Raw genomic sequence first — 21,273 nt, 5'->3', positions numbered from 1 at the left:
GTACGAAGGAATGAAAAAACAAAGAGCTCTAAAGAAACGGTAAATCACGAGGTGTATGCAGTTGAACAGAGTGACCTGCAAAAATACTACAGCTACAAAAAAATAACAACTTCGCTCAATTGAAAAGAGAGGACAGAGATATTTAACTAAGCATGACAGAAGAAAGCGGAAACAGAGAGAAATTAATGAGACAGTCGCCTTTTATTGTCCACTACTTATCTGTACCCGCTACACTGCAGTTTCATCGCATATTCAACCGAAACTGTAAGGCCACGGCTAGGAGAGCGGCCTTTTAGAAACGGGCACTTTGTTTCTTACTGGCCCTCTCGTGGCCCCGGCCTATGCATAAAACATTTGTAAGTGAATAAAGGAGCAACAAATGCAGCTTCTATTTTTCTCTCTCTCTCTCTCTCTCTCTCAAGGCTCCTCCTCCTACTGATATCTATGTTTTGGCCTTACTGCTTATTCTTGGAATTTCATTCCCACTGAATAAATTTCACTGGGAATACCGGAGTTTTGCAAAGTCTTCAGATTCTGATAAGAACTGTTACGAGTGTGTCAAAAAGGCTATTACTCACTGGATCTATGGACAATTTACGCGCAATTTTTCTCGAACAAGCTACCTCATTTAAATGAATTTTTTATAGCAGTCACCGAATGACCAAGGATTTCAAAGAACGGGCAACATTTTTTTGTTCGTTAGTCCGACATATCTAGAGTAAACAAGATTTTTAGGAGCTAGCTTTTTGGGGTACGGATTTTTTATTCAATTACCAATTCAACATATCTCTGCTGTCACACTGAACACCATTTTGCAACTTGCCCTTAATAAACTGTTTGAAAGTTTCAATTTATATTTTCCTGCTAAATGCTTTGAAGCAACATTGAACGTTCATTTGAGACAAAAAAATATCAAATAAACGAAGTTCTCAGGCCTGCCAAGCTATAGTCGTAACTTTGGCTTAATCACCATTAGTGCACCTTAACGCCGTTTTGCTTAACGCCGTTAGTATATCTGCGTGTCGTCATTTTTTTATGCAGTGTCTATTCTGCGCCAACCCACGAGCCCATGAGAGAGTCGGGCTACTTCCTTTTCCCGTCCGCGAGTAATATACACACGTGCTAAAATTACACCCTAGGGGTTGGATTGGACGTCCGAAACACCCGTTATACACTCTTACCTTTCTTGAAATAATTTTGAAAAATGGTGTACCGCCGTGGTTGCTTAGTGGCTATGGTTTTGGGTTGGTAAGCACGAGGTCGCGGGATCGAATCCCGGCCACGGCGGCCGCATTTCGATGGGGGCGAAATGCGAAAACACCCGTGTACTTAGATTTAGGCGCACATTAGAGAACCCCACGTGGTACAAATTTCAGGAGTTCCCCACCACGGCGGGCCTCATAATCGGAAAGTGGTTTTGGTATGTAAAACCCTGTAACATAATTTTTAAAAATTGGTGTACTCGTTAGCAGAACACCCTTAGTTATTATTTTTCGGGTGCTAACAGGGTGTTATGTGCGCATAATACAGCATTTAACTTCAACATTGCAAGCAAGTAAAAAGCCGTACGCGCTTCCTTCCCAGAATTTTGCATTCAGTCATTTTGAATCCCTTCAAATGGTCAGAGTGTAATGTCACCGATGCTATCCTGCTGCTTCATATATGAGGTGGTAAAGTAGAGAGACAAGGCTGTTCCTTCTGTTTCTTAACCTGCCTTGCATTTTTTTTACCACTGGCTTTGTTTAAATTATTTCAGCTCAGTGCTGTTTTTTAAGATTAGCTGCCAAGCGTCAGCGAATCATAGCGCGTCAGCCAACCATAGTTCTTCAGGCGCATGTTCCTTCTGGTTTAACATCGGCAAAGGGGTAATATGATACGCAGTCAGTCTTGTGCTGTGTTGGGCAGTATCGAGTGAAGTAAACATTTACAGGTGCGTGCGGAGCGATTTCCTGCCCATAACAACACAGCATTTTTTGGGGAAGTGGCAAGCCCCGGTCGTAAAGTGGGGAGATACAACTACTTTGCCCTCCTCTCGCCTATCCTGCTTTTCATATCTTAATGCTGGCTTTGCCTAAATTGTTGCGCCTTCGTACTGGTTCAGAGAGCGCAGCGTCAGCCTAGCAAAGCAGTTAAAGTTTAGGCGCCATCGCGCTCTCCAGGGGCTGTATTATCCTTTTGGAAAACATCGTCGGAGTGGTCAAGACATTCATCATAAGCATGTTTCTGATAAATGTGATTTCGACCTTATTTTTTCGGTGAGATGCTTATCCTTACCATCCTTCTAAAGCGGAACCAGCATTTCCACCAAAGTATGAACAGTGCCTTTTCCGTGTGTGACTGGCTTTGTGCCCGCCATTCTAATTTTGAACAATTGGGTAATGTTTTGTTTGACTACCTCTTACTGTAATAAATGCGATGAAAAATAAAGAAGACGGAAGACGGAGTAGCTGAAAGGTAAAGCTTTCGACTGGCGAGCTGTAAATACACAGTTAAAATTCAGAAAGAGTATACTGCGTGCCTCATTATATATATAAATATATATATATATATATATATATATATATATATATATATATATATATATATATATATATATATATATATATATATATAAACGCCACGCAAACTTTGGGATTACTGCGACGGACGCCATCGCCAAGGGCAGACATCAAAACGACTAGCGGAAAGCGGATAGCAGATGTCAATGTAAAAAAGGAAACGTCGGGTGCGATTTCGGCAAAATACCCATTATGAGAAAGAGTGTAATAGCAACAAAGCACCCTTTCATAAGGGTGTGTTACTTCACTTAAACACTTTTTATTGCTGTAAGGGGTTGAGTTATGGATGGACGGAAGGACGGACGAATGGATGGATGGATGCATGGATGGATGGATGGATGGATGGATGGATGGATGGATGGATGGATGGATGGACTTTATTGTAGGCCTTAGGGCGCGGGTGTGGTAGCGCGCAGCTCCCACGTCGGCACAGAGAGCCCGAGCCCCTCCGCCACGTCGCCGGCCCGTTGGGCAGCCCATAACTGCTCGCCGAGGTTAGGGCTGCGTAGAACTGCATCGCAACGCGAAGAAGTGTTGCTTTCGTCGCCGCGTAACGCGGGACACCGCCAGAGCGTGTGATCTAAGTTCCCTTAGTCATTGCATAGTGCGCATGCATTTGCAATACTCTGAAGAAGCTAAGGACATAAGAAAACACGTGAAGGGTAAAAATTTCCTTAGTGTGTTGCACATGTAGAAAAAGAAAGAAATATATTCTCGTGGAGGTTGACTGGGGAAATAAAAGAGCGCTTCCACGACAAAATAGTCGGACCTCAAATCTGGTCGTGGTCGCTCGCCACCATGACTCAACTTTCTCACCATTCTCAACATGTCACCGCGTTCGCCTACACGACTACCTCCACAGACACGTAACTTAAACCCAGATAACATGCTCAAACGGTGCAATGAATATTGTGTAATGACAGTTATCACGGGAAAAGCTATTTATCTTGGAATAACGCGATGTCCCTCGTTACGTGGAACAGATCAAGCAGACCAGTCAAGATGGCATACCTCACTGCGAAGTCCCCACTTCGGGGACCAAGTCTTGGCCCCGTAGGGGGCTTCCATGCATCCATCCAACGCGCGAAAAACCCACTGAGATATGTCTGTAAACAGGCATCACGAATCATGATTATGTTCGAAGCTATAAGTGTCTAGAAAGTGTGCAATATTGCACTTCTGCCCACAGACAATGGTCCTCATCGTGCGACAGCCATAGAATGCCATTGTTTCCTCTTAGATAAGCAGGTCTCCTTCGCAGCGCGATCCGCTGTTCCACACATATGCCGTTATATACTGCATTTGGACGTATTACGCCCCATCACGTTGCCGACAGCATTTATACCATTGCTTCACGGCACACTGTCGGCCGTATCATTCAAAGCACGTGGGCTTTTGCTTTAGGGCGCAAATCGCGTGATACGGAGCGTATATGTCACTCCCGACACCGCGTACGGAGTTAATACACTTGACCAATAGCTTCACCTTAACAATCTTTTTTGGAACCAGCAATTGATATATTAAAGGCCGTTACTTTTTTTCTAGTACAACGTAATCGTAGAATTCGGCAGTGGTTACAAAGATCACACCACGGAACTTTTTTATACGGAAGTGTCAGATGGCCCATTCAGCGAAAAAGCCGGCCTCTCTCGTCTGTAGCAGCGAAATGGCGTCCTGAGCTCTCATTGCCATTGGCTGTGACGCCACCGTCACGAGCCGCACCTCGACGGAGCAGAGCGGGTGAAAGGAAACGACTGCTGGCCGATAGCGCGCCAGGGGTTGCGTGAGGGGAGAGGGAATCGCCGTGACGCCGCGGCACCTTCGCTCCCGCTCTCGGCACGAGCGCTCCTCGACGGAGCAGTGCGGCAGAGTGGACGAAACACCTGCTGCTGTGACAGTATCGCGCCAGGGGTTGCGTGAGGGGAGAGGGAATCGCCGCGACGCCACGGCACCTTCGCTCCCGCTCTCGGCACGAGCGCTCCTCGACGGAGCAGTGCGGCAGAGCGGACGAAACACCTGCTGCTGTGACAGTATCGCGCCAGGGGTTGCGTGAGGGGAGAGGGAATCGCCGCGACGCCGCGGCACCTTCGCTCCCGCTCTCGGCACGAGCGCTCCTCGACGGAGCAGTGCGGCAGAGCGGACGAAACACCTGCTGCTGTGACAGTATCGCGCCAGGGGTTGCGTGAGGGGAGAGGGAATCGCCGCGACGCCACGGCACCTTCGCTCCCGCTCTCGGCACGAGCGCTCCTCGACGGAGCAGTGCGGCAGAGCGGACGAAACACCTGCTGCTGTGACAGTATCGCGCCAGGGGTTGCGTGAGGGGAGAGGGAATCGCCGCGACGCCGCGGCACCTTCGCTCCCGCTCTCGGCACGAGCGCTCCTCGACGGAGCAGTGCGGCAGAGCGGACGAAACACCTGCTGCTGTGACAGTATCGCGCCAGGGGTTGCGTGAGGGGAGAGGGAATCGCCGCGACGCCGCGGCACCTTCGCTCCCGCTCTCGGCACGAGCGCTCCTCGACGGAGCAGTGCGGCAGAGCGGACGAAACACCTGCTGCTGTGACAGTATCGCGCCAGGGGTTGCGTGAGGGGAGAGGGAATCGCCGCGACGCCGCGGCACCTTCGCTCCCGCTCTCGGCACGAGCGCTCCTCGACGGAGCAGTGCGGCAGAGCGGACGAAACACCTGCTGCTGTGACAGTATCGCGCCAGGGGTTGCGTGAGGGGAGAGGGAATCGCCGCGACGCCACGGCACCTTCGCTCCCACTCTCGGCACGAGCGCTCCTCGACGGAGCAGTGCGGCAGAGCGGACGAAACACCTGCTGCTGTGACAGTATCGCGCCAGGGGTTGCGTGAGGGGAGAGGGAATCGCCGCGACGCCACGGCACCTTCGCTCCCACTCTCGGCACGAGCGCTCCTCGACGGAGCAGTGCGGCAGAGCGGACGAAACACCTGCTGCTGTGACAGTATCGCGCCAGGGGTTGCGTGAGGGGAGAGGGAATCGCCGCGACGCCACGGCACCTTCGCTCCCGCTCTCGGCACGAGCGCTCCTCGACGGAGCAGTGCGGAAGAGCGGACGAAACACCTGCTGCTGCGACAGTGCGCGCCAGGGGTTGCGTGACAGGAGAGGGATTGGGGAGAGGGTGGCACCGCAGGCTGATGCTACTTGCTGACTCGGGCAACACGTAATGCTATTATACATCACTCGCAGCGCAAAACTCGAAGGACCGATCAGCGCCGCTCAATTGGATATTAATGATTTCACATTCACAACTCATTAGAATTGCTCAGATATCCTCGGATTCTTTTTCTATGGAAATTTTCTATTTGTTGTCGCGTTCGTGTTGATGCAATCCTATGCTGGAAACAGCGATAAGTAAGGGCGGTATAGCGAATACGCACTGGTATAAGAGAGGAACGGAAGGCAAGTGCTTTCAAAAGGTAAAAATAAAGGAATAATGCTTTGTTTAATACGGCATTTGTCATATGCCTTATCCTTTCGTTAATGCGGCATTTGGCATCTGCCTTTTAGAACATGGTTGTTGTATTGTCCAATCCTACTCTTCGAAAATGAAGCAACCCTTTTACGAGTCGGCTGCGCAGTCGCCCCTCTAGCACTACCGCGATGCTCTTCCCTGGCACAACGAGAAGACGGCGGTTGCATGCCGCTGGACGCTTGCTTTGTGTTGCAATAGGCGCTGGAAAAAAGCCGAAATGCGAATAATAACGAGCACCTTTTAAAACGAAATTCCTGCACGTTGCATTAAGCAATAGATGCTATATATACGAGAGAGAGAAAGAAAGGCAGGGAGGTTAACCACGGTGCACCTGGTTTGCTACCCTACATTTCAATACTAGTACCAACAAATCCAAAGTACAGTGTCGCGTCATAAAGCTTCATGATGATCTCTGTGTCGGTTTAAGGTACCAGTGCGATACCATGCAGACCGGCGGTAGCGCTTCCTCATAATCTTCACCCCCCTGTTATTGTACAATTTATCGTCCGTCCAGACGTATATGAAATGTTAATCGCCAGGAAAGCGTGTTATCGTGCATGACAAGAGATAATCTGTGTTTTTCTCTCCTTTTATTCTTCTTGACGGTAAAGCCTAGAAAGGATTGTTTTGCCAGTTACTTTTCGTGAGATTTAGGAATATTTTAGGGAAAATAGCTTCTTATGTTTTCTATTTTTTTGCTTCATGATGGAGTTCGTAGCAAAGCACGTGGAATAGTTTTAACGGATTATAAGTGACACCCGAGCAAAAGAGAATGTTGTGGTGTTTTGGTTTTAAAGCATTAACGTGGGAGCACGCATGGGGGCGGATCGATATTTTATACGGGCAGAATGATGAGGATGGTGATAAATGTTTTAATTCTGCGAAAACGCGCACAATATTCACGCGGTTATTGTAGAACGTTTTAAGTAAGGGGAAGGAGGGACTTATATTTATTTTTATTTTTATTCTTTGGGCGTAAACATGTTCCTAAGCACTGTCCCAAATCATTTCAATAATTATCAGTTTCCGACAATAAGCTGCATAATATAGCTGACACAAGCACTGCATAATTTAGAAAGTTCCCGCAGCTGCTTAGGCACGAGTGCTTTTTTTTTTTGCAGTCATTATGACAGCAGTGGGGAAAGGAACGCTTTATCATTCCCCTTAAAGCCCACAGCAACGTTGATGTTGTCAAGTTTCCCCCATTTTGAATATCATTGCAGTAACTTTAAACTAAAAAAAAACTGACGCAGCCTTGAAGCTTTTCCAGTTTCAATGTGGACAGACACAGCCTACATTTCAAACACAGAAATGCTTTTATGAATCAACCACAGGGCCAATTGGAATAAAATTTCTTGCATTCGAGAGAGAAAGTTAAATTCCAGTGACAGTAGAAGCAGCATATTAATTAAACGCCTGGAAGGTTTTCTTTTCTTTAGAAGATTGCCAAAGATTGGTAAGTTTCAAATTATTAGAAGCACGAAGTTTACAAACTTGTAGCTGTACACGAAAAACAAGTATCGCAGTTCTGTAAACTGCATCTGTTGGAGCATCTCAAGAGGAAAACTTTTGTATCTTAATATACAGTTTGCGTGAACTTGCTACAAAGCTTAAGTAAGTTTTGTAAAAGTCCTATTTGCATAGTCATACTAAACTTCAGAGCGTTGTGTTAGGCATCTATTTTGTTCGCTTTAGGCGTGTTATTAGGTGCAGTTTACAGAATTGCGTTATAATTTTTATTGCTTAGTTACAGAGTTGTAAAAGTGATAGCTTGGTTTCTTGAAATTTTGCAATTTTCAACAATCTTTATTAAAGAATGGACGGCGCAAATCAATATTCCGCCTTCTACAGTCACTAGATTGGAACTTTCTTTATGAAACCTCATCAAATTCGGTGCAGTGTTTACCGAGGAAAACGATTTCTCCGTTCCCATGTATTTAAATAGCAGCCCTGGAGCTGAAGCTTCCTCTTAAGCGCGAATAGAAACTCAATTTGTATTCAGTAGTCAAGAGTGAATACGAAAGCACGTGCACACTCAATTGCCGTTGTGCTAAGTCAATCGATTATTGGCACGAAGAAGAGCCTTTCCAGCACACTGGGCCCCTCAACACGTCTTGTCTTTAAAGAATCCTCTGCAGCCTCTTGTTCGTAATTTCGGTGCCAGAATGAGGAATGACTATCTCCGAAAAGGCAGCTCCTTTCATTGAGGCACAGGAAAGGCAAATGCTTAATTTATGGTGTCCAGGTCAACTTTGACGTTCGTAAGTCGGCACGCAACACGCAACGCACAGATTGAAGCGATGAGGAGTGCAAGGAGAAAAAAAAAAGAGGTGGAAAGACAGGGAGGTTAGCCCGTGTAAATACCGGCTGACTACCCTGTGATGGGGTAAAGGGGTGAAGCGAACGAAAGATGATAGAGTGAGAGAATAAATTTAGGAAATAGGGAGAAGAAGGACGTGCGCACACTAACGCGGTGCAACGGGCTGCAGTTGAAATAGCCGACATCCCACCTTGCGACAATTGCATCGGCGAGGAGTCCACCAGGCACCTTCGACGTGACTGTCCGTGTTAGAGCGGGGCTAAAAAAAGCGTTCTCGAGCCGGCTTGACAAATTTAACAATTGCCCATTGACAGAGGAGAGAATCCCAGGACGCTGGTGCAGACTGAGTTCAACAGGGAATTAAGACTTAAGACTTGCTTTGGGGCTAGTTGGAAGGAACACTTAAGTGTGTGAGTGGCTTTGAAGTCGATGAGGGTGACACCGTACGTATAAGGCTCTGTCAGCTATGGTTGAACACACCCGTTTGTAGTCTCCAACTTGCGGTGGCACTTTAATGCGTTGGAATTGGGCGTGTCAGAGTAGGAAATGGGAATATATGTAAGTGTGTTTAATGTGGAAAGCCGGTCACGTGAAACACACACACACACACGCACACGTATATATATATATATATATATATATATATATATTATACGACGCCAACAAGGACACCAAGGACAACACAGGGGAGATTACTTGTACTTACTACTTGAGAATAAATTACTTATAAATTAATGGAAATTAAAGTGGTTGAACAAACAACCTGCCGCATGTGGGGAACGATCCCATGTCTTCGCATTACGCGTGCGATGCTCTACCAATTGAGCTACCGCGGCGCCGTCAATTGCTTAGAGCATCGCACGCGTAACGCGAAGACTTGGGATCATTCCCCACCTGCGGCAGGTTGTTTGTTCAACCACTTTAATTTCCATTATTTTATAATTAACTTATTCTCAAGTAGTAAGTACAAGTAATCTCCCCTGTGTTGTCCTTTGTGTCCTTGTTAGCGCCTTATGATATATATATATATATATATATATATATATATATATATATATATATATATATATATATATATATATATATATATATATATATATAGTGCAACTGACGGTGGTCTGCTTCCGGCCACCGTCAGTCGCACATCGCTCCTCGAAGAGGCAGGACGTGTGTCTAGTGCCGTCCGGAACAACACTTCGAAATGTGGTGAACGCGGTTTCAATTAATGGAATCCCGTACCTCAAAGAGATGCGACGTAATTTACCGCTATATCACCACCGAATTTCTTTCCCTTAATTAGCTCATTGCTTGTGCTGATAAATGCACTTCGTCTACTTTAGACGTTAGTGTAACATTAGTCGGCGCTTCGTGCAAGTGCCGCTTGAGCAAAGGCTTGTGGTTGACGAGAAAAGTCTAAATCGTCAAGAATTATTATTCTTTTTTGTTTTTTTATCAGAAGGCAAGATAAAATAAACTGTTTGCATCCATGATGGTGCACAAATGTAAATAGTTCCAGTCCTTGCACTGTCCCCTCTCCCAGCACTGCTAACCGCTATTCGGGTGTCAACACACTGCGCTAGACAGTGTGCTGTCTAGCGCATAAACGCACCACACTAGAATGTGTGGGTACTTGTTCGTTGCATTAATATAAAAACTTCGAGTGCTAAAACCACACAGGACGTCGAGAAAGAGGCACACACCATACGCGCGTCGGGTGCGTGTTTCTTTTTCTGCGTACCGTGTGCCTTTAGCGCTCGAAGTTTTGTTATAATCCATTGAAAACTAGCCCACCTATCGATCGTTTTGTTCGTTGCTCTTGCGAAAGCCGCGTAGCGAAAATTGGTAGCTCTGTTTTGTTCCACAGATGAACAGCCACGTTCTCAACAGCCAAAGGCGAGTTTCTCCACGTGCCTATATCGGAGAGTGCGCGGAGCAGCCGAGCGCGGAGTCTGCAACGCTGCTTCGTCTCGCAAGGGCGGGCCACACTTTAATCCCGTTTCGAGCGCAATCTGTGCACCCCCCATAGCTGCGGCATTCCCATCCGCGTGGAGAAGTTCGCTTACAGATTCTCAGCGCAGTGGCCTCCCATTCCACTCCTTTAATGTGTTCCCTTCCCTTGCTCTCCGCTTCTTTTTTGTTGTTGTTACTGCTGTTGTTTCGCTGTTTGTCTCATTCGATCTGTTCACCTTGTGCCCTTGGTCGTTTCTCGCCCTTTAGTTTCTCGCACACCATCGGAAGGCTCAGAAGGCGCAATTTCCACACCGAAACATACTTATGCCTCCGGGGACAAAAATGCCCCGCCGGCTCCCCGGATCTTTCCCCCTGTACACCTCCTTTTCGTTTGTCCCGACTCCTGTTCGCGGGGAGGGACCACGGTAGGCCCGCTTGCCCGGCGACAGGGCGTTGTTTCGGCACAATCAGCGAGGAGCCCGTAAAACGGTTGCCGCGCCAGTCCGCCCCCGGCGACGCTCGCGTGATCGCGCCCCAGCGCGCTGTGGGGACGCTCGCCTCGTCGAGTCCCGAAGGGGAACCGCCGTCTCTGCGATAAGAAAGAGCGCGCAGCGGCCCGCGGAGAGGCTTGGCATGCCATCTCCGCGCGCGGTGTCTCTGCCTGATGATTCTCATTGGGCTCCGCTAGTCTCATCTTCCAAAACCGCTCGCTGCGAGCGGCAGGGGGAAGAGGGCCGCGGCTCGCGAGAGTCGGTCCTTAAGGCTCGGTGGCCCCCCTCTCGACAGTTCAGAGTTCTCTGCTGACTTCCTGATGAACAATTCAGGAACCTCGGCCGCTTTTCCGTGCCTTGTTCTGGGGCTCGGACTGTCTGTGTCCAGAAATGCCGGTTCTCTATATTCGCTCCAGAACAAAGCGGAATTTAATTTCGTCCTCCTTTCTCTCTGTCCTTTCCAGAGCCGCGGTATATATCCACGAAAACAACAGAGGTACTTTCTCCGAATGCCTTCTTTTACGGCTGGCGGCCGACAGGACACGACTACCGGCGCGCTTTCACGCAGACATGTCAGCCTGCCCCGTTCGTACCCTGCACCGAAATATCCCTTCCGATAGCCGAAAAAAAAAGAACGATTTAATGTTACAAACTTCCCGGTAATTTGTAGTAAAAGTAATGGATGCGGTTTTGCGCCCAAAAAGCTACAATGGGAGAGACCGTACTATTTTCTTTCATGAGGATTATAACTTCGGTCATCCGATGTTCCTTTACGGGTGGCTCTCGCGACTGTTTTAGATGTACGTGTCTGATCAAAAGTTGCACCGTCTACCTTGCTCTGGTTACTTTGGCCGTATGCATCGAACGGTGCCACGGAGAGTTGCGCGGTTTTTCCCCCAATTTTAAAGACTGCCGTGCGCGCTCACAATTCCTATCCTCGTCAGATCCCTACTGGCCACCCTGTGTTTGCTACTCGGGACGTCAGTCAGCATGGGAGAAGCAGCACTGGTGGCGACACCTTGCGAGGGGTTCTTGAAAACAGCGTGGTGCAAGACTTTCTCGCCACGAGCGACTGCGTTCAACCGATCCTCTGTCATAAAGGTTTCAGCAGCAGCATGTCCTTGTGAGACGATATTTCTTATGCGCTTATGAAAGAGACGTTTTGTGAATACAGACCCTAATTTACACTTTATCTTTACTTAAGGTTTATTGTTTCGCCAGACCATGCGCGCCGGCAACTTGTAATAGTAAACGATATTAAAATGACGCAGAACCGATACTTTTGTGTAATCCTCTGCTCGTTCTTAGTTTCCAGTTAGAATTTTGTTTTGCTATTAGTATTAACTACGTTTTCTTTTTTTATAACGTGGTCTGGGGAGTTACAAACTAGGTTACACCTTATTTTCCACCACGAGTCTCTTGGCAACCAGCAAAATAAATCTGCAAAGGAATTTCGTTTTCCGCGTTAACATAAAGCACTGAAAAGTTTCTAGATACGTGCTCGGACTCACGGTGACAAGCTGGTCTCACTTGATGTTGGGCTGACAACTTAAGTAGCCCTTCTTTCTTTATGTTTTCATTTCTGTATTCTATTTTTCCCCTTCGTAAGGTTCTCGGGTTAACGTTCTTACCTTTCCTATTTGCTTTCTTTATATCCCTCTTTAAGTAGTCAATCAATAAATTACTTATCGAAGAGGTATTGTTTAGTGACTCTAAGGCCGCCTTTAAAGTTAAGCAATGCTTCACTCTGATCGCGTACAATTATTGTGCGAGGCCTGAGTGATTCACAATCATTCTCTCGAAAAAAGAAGACGGTTGGATCTTCCCGTCAATGAAGAATGACGGCAGCAATGGCAGTGGCCGTTGCCTGCGACGACCTCTTAGCTAATGTGCCTGGTATACACGCATCTGAAATACCCATGCAGTGCCAGCCCTTCTGTCCCGAATATGGCCTGGCAAAAAAAAAAAAAAGGAGATCTGTTGGTTTGGCGCATCACGAAGCAAGGCATGCTAAATAGAAATACAAAACCTCCCAACGCAGCTGCCTGTGCACCTCCGAAACCTAGTCTCGCTGCGACTCAGCTTTGCTATCCCGTCTCTGAATGGAAAGCGCTATTACGCATTCTCACCCGGTGCGCATTGGAATGATGATTACCATAACATATTTGTGTGATCATATAGTAGAAGTGAGAAGGCCGTCAAACACCACCTTCTAATTCATGTGTATACTCGCAAATATGTGCAAATTTATACTTGTTAAAATGTCGCCCGCGCGCGCACACACACACACACACACACACACACACACACACACACACACACACACACACACACACACACACACACACACACACACACACACACACAAGCTAAGCTGTGGAGTTTTGCGTGCCAAAACCACGATCTCATTATGCGGCACGCCGTGATGGGAGACTTCGGGTTAATTTTGATCACGTAGGTTTCTTTAATGTTCATCTAAATCTACATAAGTACACGGGTGTTGTAGCCGCTGTGGCCAAGATTTGATCCCGCGACCTCGTGCTTAGCAGCGCAACACCAAAGCCACTAAGCAACCACGGCAGTGTTGCGTTTCGCCTGCGACACGTGGTTTTGCCGGCGCGACTGCGGCGGGGCGGCAGACATTTTGGCCCGATCGTCGTCGCCGCAACACTCATCGCCAGGTGTTTCCAGGCGCGACTGCGGCGATGCGACCGCCTAGGGATCATCCTCGCATTCCAGTCATTGTGCCCGAAACAGGCGATGCCAAAGCAGGGATCTCATTCCAGTCATTGGGCCCGAAACAGGCGATGCCAAAGCAGGGATCTCATTCCAGTCATTGTGCCCGAAACAGGCGATGCCAAAGCAGGGACCATCCTCTCATTACAGTCATTGTGTCCGACCGGCAGCGCCACGACAGGGTGCTACGAGATTGTGCTCGACATGGTGCTACGGCATCGCCACGACAGTGTGCGTCACCATTAGCCCATTGTACATTCATGTGCTCGTCTTTTGAGGGGTTCCTTCTTGCCCTCAACTGCGAGAGTATAAAAACAGCTGCCCCCGGACGCCAAAAGGAGGGCTCCGATTTCTTCTGTTGAGTGAAGTGCTCTCCCGTCTCTCTACTTCGGTCAAACCTGACCGCCAACTCTTTGCGATGTTAAAATAAACAAGTTGTTTCGTTGTTACCAGTCGACTCATGCTTTGCCGGGACCTTCGGATGCTTCCAGTTGTACCCCAGGCCGCCAGGCCAACGCTACCCTTGGGGCTTGCGACCCAGGTACAACCACGGGCGTCAGCGCCGAGTTCCCAACAGATCGTACCAGCGGTCCGATCCAAATATCGGTTGGCAGCGGTGAGATCGCCTCCGACTTCAAACAACTGTCTGCCAGCGGTGAGATCGCGACAACGGAGGCCAGCAGCAAAGAGATGCAGTTGACTGTATGCTGAGCAGCTCAACGACGATCCGGGAGCAGTGCAACGAGCCCTGTGTGACGACTGGTTGCCTGCAGCGGAACGACTGCGCGGAATTCCTGCCTGCGAGGTTTGGTGAGTGCGGGACTTTCTTCTGAGCTTTGCCAGGCTTTTGTTAGTGTTAGAAACAGAGCTGGTAATTGTGGTTGTCGTTGCTGCCGGGTTAGTTTGCGGCAAGACAATAGTAAGCAGTAGAGAAAGCAGCATTCAGAGCAGCCATGGATTTGAAGTCGTTGCGCAAACCGAAATTGTTGGAGCTTGCAAGAGAGTTGGGTCTGGATGTCTCAGACAAACTAAGAAAACCTGAACTGCTAAAGGCTATTCTTGAGTTAGAGGCTGAGGATGACGAGCTGTCGGAATGCCTTGAGACTATTGAGGAGAGGTCAAAAAGACAGGAGCGCGAACTTAAAGAGCAAAAAGAGAAACAGGAGCGCGAACTTAAAGAGCAAAAAGAGAAACAGGAGCGCGAACTTAAAGAGCAGAAAGAAAAAGAAGAGCGTGACCGTCAACACGCTTTGGAAATGAAGCGTCTTGAGGTAGAGATGGAACGCGCTCGTAATGGAAGTCAGGCACACGGTGCAGGAGAACGCGTATTGTTCAAAATGACTGACCTGATGCGGCCGTTTAAGCTTGGAGAGGACATTGGTTTGTTCCTGGTTAACTTTGAGCGAACGTGCGAGAAGCAGGGGTTCTCTCGGGAAACGTGGCCACAGCGCTTGCTCACTTTGTTACCCGGCGAGGCGGCCGACGTAGTCGCTCGCTTGGATAGAGAGGAAGCAGAGGATCTCGACAAAGTAAAATCGAGTCTGCTAAAAAAGTACCGGCTGTCTGCGGAGGCGTTCCGTCGGAAGTTTCGGGAAAATGAGAAAGGCAAAAGTGAGTCATATACAGAGTTTGCGTATAGGCTTATGTCGAACATGCAGGAGTGGCTCAAAGAAGAGAAAGCGTTTGGTGACCACGATAAAGTTCTGCAGTGTTTCGGGCTAGAACAGTTTTATAGTCGGTTACCGGAGAACGTGCGATACTGGGTCTTGGATAGGCCAGACGTTTGTACGGTGGCTAAAGCCGCTGAGCTAGCCGAGGAGTTTGTGACGCGTCGGGCTCGCGGAGCTAAGGACGGTCAAAAGGGTGAATTTGGCTCGAAGTTTGAGAGGCCGAAGTTCACACCCATGAGAGCAAAGGGGAACACGCGTAGTGAGGATGCAAGTGAAAGCAGTCCGACCAAACGTAAAGAGACGGCGGCAGCCGAAGCCGAACGCAGAAAGCGGTTCGAGATGAGGCGAGCGGGCGTTTGTTATACGTGCCAGAAGCCGGGTCACTTTGCGGCGCAGTGTCCGGAAACAACACCAAAAGTTGTGTTTTTTTCAATAGGCAGCACGGACGAGAACATGAAGCTTCTCGAGCCTTACATGCGAGACCTCCTCGTGAACGGGAAAGAGTGCCGAGTGCTTCGCGATTCCGCAGCTACGATGGATGTAGTTCACCCGTCTTACGTAGAACCCCATATGTTCACGGGCGAGTGCGCGTGGATCAAGCAAGCCGTGGAAGCTCATAGCGTGTGTCTGCCAGTAGCAAGGGTGCTTATTGAAGGACCTTTCGGAGCGCTTGAGACAGAGGCGGCAGTGTCATCTATGCTGCCACCCCAGTACCCGTACCTATTTTCAAACAGGTCCGATCACCTCCTGCGCGAGAAGGGGCTTTTGTTTGGTGAAGCTAGTGTTCAGGCCTTAACCAGATCGAAGGTTCGGGAGCTCGCTGCAAAGGCGGTAGTTGCGGGGCCGACGTTATCAAACAACGAAAAAGGGTCAGAGGCGCAGCAAGCTGATATTCAGAGCACGCCCGAACTGAATAAAATTGAGTCTGTAGCGTTGAAGGCGCCAGATACTGGAGAGGAAAATCCCGATTCGGGAAAGTTAGAAGAGCTATCTACTAATTTGCTCATCGCGCCTACGTCAGACGGACTTGATAGGTTGCTAAAAGTCAGCCGGTCGGCTTTGATAGCCGAGCAAAAAAAGGATGGCAGCCTGGAAAACGTGCGCTGCAATGTCAAAGAAGGTATCGCCAGGAAAACTGCGCGTTTTGTGGAAAGAGGTGGAGTCCTGTACCGGAAGTATCTAGACCGAAGAGGAGTGGAGTTCGATCAGCTGATCGTGCCTCAATGCTATCGTCAGGATCTGTTGCGCTTGTCGCATGGGGGTTCGTGGTCCGGACACCTAGGAGTTAAGAAAACTAAGGACCGTCTCTTGCAAGAGTACTATTGGCCAGGGTGTTTTCGGGACGCAGACCATTTCGTGAGGACATGTGACACTTGTCAGCGGGTGGGCAAACCAGGGGACAAATCGAGGGCGCCGTTGAAATTGGTACCTATCATAACGGAGCCTTTTAGACGGCTCGTTATTGATACTGTGGGACCTCTGCCGGTAACAGCCACGGGGTACAGACACATTTTGACTGTGATCTGCCCAGCGACAAAGTTCCCTGAAGCAGTGCCGCTTAAAGAACTCAGCTCAGTTGAGATAGTTAATGCACTACTGTCCATATTTGCGCGAGTTGGTTTCCCTGCGGAAATCCAATCAGATCAGGGCACAGTGTTTACTAGCGCTTTGACGACAACTTTTCTCGAAAGGTGTGGGGTAAAGCTGCTACACAGCTCAGTGTACCACCCACAGTCGAATTCCGTTGAGAAGCTCCACTCCGTCATGAAGCGCGTGTTGAGAGCGTTGTGTTTTGAACATCGAACTGACTGGGAGCTGTGTCTGCCTGGGGTGATGTTTGCGTTAAGAACCGCGCCGCATGCGGCTACGGGGTTTTCGCCAGCTGAACTGGTGTACGGTCGCTCGCTTCGGTCTCCGCTTCGCATGCTTCGAGAATCATGGGAAGGTAGGGGCGACGACCCAGTCGTGGTGGAGTACGTACTTAAGCTCCTCGAACGCTTAAGAAGGGCACAGGAGTTGTCAGGTGAAGCAATGGCAAAGGCCCAGCAGAGGGCCAAGGTTTATTATGATCGGACAGCCAGGGCCCGTCGTTTTGAGGTGGGCGATGAGGTCATGATATTGCGCACATCGCTAAACAACAAACTAGACGTGCAGTGGGAGGGCCCAGCACGAATTGTTCAGAAACTGTCGGACGTTAACTACGTGGTAAGTCTGCCAGGAAAGCGGAAAGCACAGCAAGTTTACCACTGTAATCTGCTCAAACCTTATAGACAAAGGGAAGCAGTGGTGTGCATGATGGTAAACGTTCCTGAAGAGCTTCCGGTTGAGCTTCCGGGACTAGGCTCAGTGACGAACAGGGAAGACACCGGTCAAGTCATTAGTGACCTTATCAGTAAAGCACCGCTGTCGCCCGAGCAGAAAACCGAACTACACCAGCTATTACAAGAGTTTCAAGGTCTGTTCTCTGAGAGGCCTGGTAGGACTTCTGTCCTTACTCATGATATAGAACTTACCTCCCCAGAGCCAGTACGATCCAAGGCGTATCGGGTGTCACCCCGCCAGAGCGATATTATGGAGGCTGAGGTAAAGAAAATGCTACAGCTCGGTGTTATTGAGGCAGGTGAGAGTGATTATACCTCCCCTTTGATTTTAGTTGAGGTACCGGGCAAGGAACCTCGTCCTTGCGTCGACTACCGCAGGCTTAATTCCATCACTAAGGATCAAATTTATCCGATCCCTAACATCGAGGAGCGCCTTGAGAAAGTTAGTAGCGCTCAGTTTATTTCCACCCTAGATCTTGTCAGGGGTTATTGGCAGGTTCCACTTACAGAAGAGGCTAGTAGGTATGCGGCGTTCATTTCACCAATGGGAACATTCCGTCCTAAAGTGTTGAGTTTTGGTTTGAAGAACGCGCCATACTGTTTTTCAAGTCTCATGGATAAAGTGTTGCGGGGACAGCAAGAATTCGCTTTACCGTATCTAGACGACGTAGCGATATTCTCCGCATCCTGGTCTGAGCATATGACACACTTGCGGGCAGTGCTAACCCGCCTGCGCGAAGCAGGCTTGACAGTAAAGGCTCCTAAGTGCCAGTTAGCACAGGCCGAGGTTGTCTACCTCGGTCACGTGATTGGTCAGGGTCGTCGCCGCCCCTCTGAAATAAAAGTGGCCGCTGTGCGAGACTTTCCGCAACCGCGCACCAAGACCGATATTCGGTCGTTCTTGGGTGTCGCCGGCTACTATCAGAGGTACATCCCTAGGTACTCTGATATCGCGGCTCCCCTGACGGATGCTCTAAGAAAGACAGAGCCTCAAACAGTCGTCTGGGACGAGACAAAGGAAAGAGCTTTTAGCGCCCTAAAGAGTGCCCTAACAAGCCAGCCTGTGCTACGATCGCCAGACTATACAAAAGGGTTCATTGTTCAGTGCGATGCTAGTGAGCGAGGCATGGGCGTTGTACTGTGCCAACGGGAAAAGGGAGAAGTAGAACACCCCGTCCTGTATGCTAGTCGTAAGCTGACCAGTCGTGAGCAGGCGTATAGCGCCACCGAGAAAGAGTGTGCGTGTCTCGTGTGGGCCGTTCAGAAATTGTCATGCTATCTAGCCGGCTCGAGGTTTATCATTGAGACGGATCACTGCCCTCTCCAATGGCTGCAGACCATCTCTCCCAAAAATGGCCGCCTCCTGCGCTGGAGCCTCGCTTTACAACAATATTCCTTTGAGGTGCGTTACAAAAAGGGGAGTCTCAACGGTAACGCCGATGGCTTAAGTCGAAGCCCCTAACGTAGGAATCAGCCTCAAAATTGTTTGTTACTGATGTTTTTCTTCCTGAGGCAGGATTTTTTTTAACATATTGCTTTTGTTTAGTGTTTCAAAGTGATGATATGCTTTCTAGTGCAATTTTTCAATTTGTGGACGCGTTCTGAGTGATGCTAGACTACTGTAAGGAACTAGGCAGTGGTATAAAAAGGGGAAAGAGCCTGGCAGGGCTTAGTGAGGGTTGTGCCGTGCTTGCTGACTGAGCGGTTGAGTTTCAGCGTAGTTCTAACGCTTGCCGGGAACGAGAACAAAAATGTGAACTCTCCCGAAGTCACTTTGCAGTGTCCCGTGCGAACCTGAACAAGAGAACGAGGCCTTCTCTGTGCGCTGCGCTCAAGAAACGTCGAGGGACGCCCGACTTCGGTTATGAGCATCATCGAGCGACATCCCTCCGGACAGCGGATGCAGTCCCCTGTCCATCGGGATCTCCTTCCCCCGGCGGGGCGGTCTGTTGCGTTTCGCCTGCGACACGTGGTTTTGCCGGCGCGACTGCGGCGGGGCGGCAGACATTTTGGCCCGATCGTCGTCGCCGCAACACTCATCGCCAGGTGTTTCCAGGCGCGACTGCGGCGATGCGACCGCCTAGGGATCATCCTCGCATTCCAGTCATTGTGCCCGAAACAGGCGATGCCAAAGCAGGGATCTCATTCCAGTCATTGGGCCCGAAACAGGCGATGCCAAAGCAGGGATCTCATTCCAGTCATTGTGCCCGAAACAGGCGATGCCAAAGCAGGGACCATCCTCTCATTACAGTCATTGTGTCCGACCGGCAGCGCCACGACAGGGTGCTACGAGATCGTGCTCGACATGGTGCTACGGCATCGCCACGACAGTGTGCGTCACCATTAGCCCATTGTACATTCATGTGCTCGTCTTTTGAGGGGTTCCTTCTTGCCCTCAACTGCGAGAGTATAAAAACAGCTGCCCCCGGACGCCAAAAGGAGGGCTCCGATTTCTTCTGTTGAGTGAAGTGCTCTCCCGTCTCTCTACTTCGGTCAAACCTGACCGCCAACTCTTTGCGATGTTAAAATAAACAAGTTGTTTCGTTGTTACCAGTCGACTCATGCTTTGCCGGGACCTTCGGATGCTTCCAGTTGTACCCCAGGCCGCCAGGCCAACGCTACCCTTGGGGCTTGCGACCCAGGTACAACCACGGGCGTCAGCGCCGAGTTCCCAACAGATCGTACCAGCGGTCCGATCCAAATAGCAGGTGTATAATATATATATATATATATATATATATATATATATATATATATATATATATATATATATATATATATATATATATATTGTAGAGAGAGAGAAGGTGTTCCTTTTATTTGGCTGCACCATTTCTTTTAAAGATTACCTATGGCAGATAGCACAATTGTAGCCCTTGATCTAGATTACTCGATTAGGCGGCCATTACTTCCACGAGAAATCAAAATGTTGAATTGAATAATTAAAGTAATTACGGCAATTAACTTCATTAAATTAATTATTTTACGCCACATATTTCAATCTACGAATTAAACATAATTACCCCAGAAAGTGGATGGTAAAACTGCGCCGCGGTAGCTCAATTGGCAAGAGCATCAGACTCGTAATGCGAAGACGTGGTATCGTTCCCCACCTGCGGCCAGTTTGTTCATCCACTTTCATCTCCATTAATTTATCGTTTCTTTATTTCAAATACGAACTGCAAATAATTTCCTCTTTCTCGTTCATATATATATATATATATATATATATATATATATATATATATATATATATATATATATATATATATATATATATATATATATATATATATAGCAATCTTTGAGAGTTCTGTTTAGTTAAAGGTGTTCACGTTCGTAATCCCCTTATGGACACTTAGGTTCACATATTTACGTTGGACCGGGCCTGTACGCTTGTAGACGGTAATCTTAGTTTCCTCTTTCCTTTTTTTTTTTCTGTTCCTCGCATTTCAGTTTCCTGCTTGCGTAGCCCATCTTGATTTCCACAGTCAGTTGCTCTCGCCGAAATCAGGAGTGTGCAAACAGCGTCAAGCGTATGCGGAGTGCCGCCTGGCGATCGAAAGAACTCCCTTCTGAATGGGACACATCGAGCGGCGCTCTGTTTTTCACTCTCGCGTGCACCCGGAATAGAATTTGTGCCTCACCCTATATCAAGCAACGGGTCTTTGCACCGAAAGTTTGGGGAGAACAAAAGAGAAACAGAAGGCGAGAGCGGAGCCGGGCGGTGCTGGG

General features: G+C 48.6%; 2 protein-coding genes across 5 annotated transcripts in view; one reads left to right on the top strand and one right to left on the bottom strand.

Moving 5' to 3' along the window:
• Positions 1-21,273, bottom strand: part of LOC142587325 (uncharacterized) — a 231,116-nt gene that overhangs the window by 72,499 nt on the left and 137,344 nt on the right. The window lies entirely within an intron of this gene.
• LOC142587313 (tachykinin-like peptides receptor 99D) overlaps positions 1-21,273 on the top strand; it is an 837,205-nt gene that overhangs the window by 801,019 nt on the left and 14,913 nt on the right. The gene's annotated exons all lie outside the window — the stretch shown is intronic.

The sequence above is a fragment of the Dermacentor variabilis genome, chromosome 1, assembly GCF_050947875.1.
Source record: "Dermacentor variabilis isolate Ectoservices chromosome 1, ASM5094787v1, whole genome shotgun sequence".
Classification (NCBI taxonomy): domain Eukaryota; kingdom Metazoa; phylum Arthropoda; class Arachnida; order Ixodida; family Ixodidae; genus Dermacentor; species Dermacentor variabilis.
The sequence above is the reverse complement of the archived record's forward strand: the minus strand, read 5'-3'. Positions and strand labels throughout refer to the sequence as shown.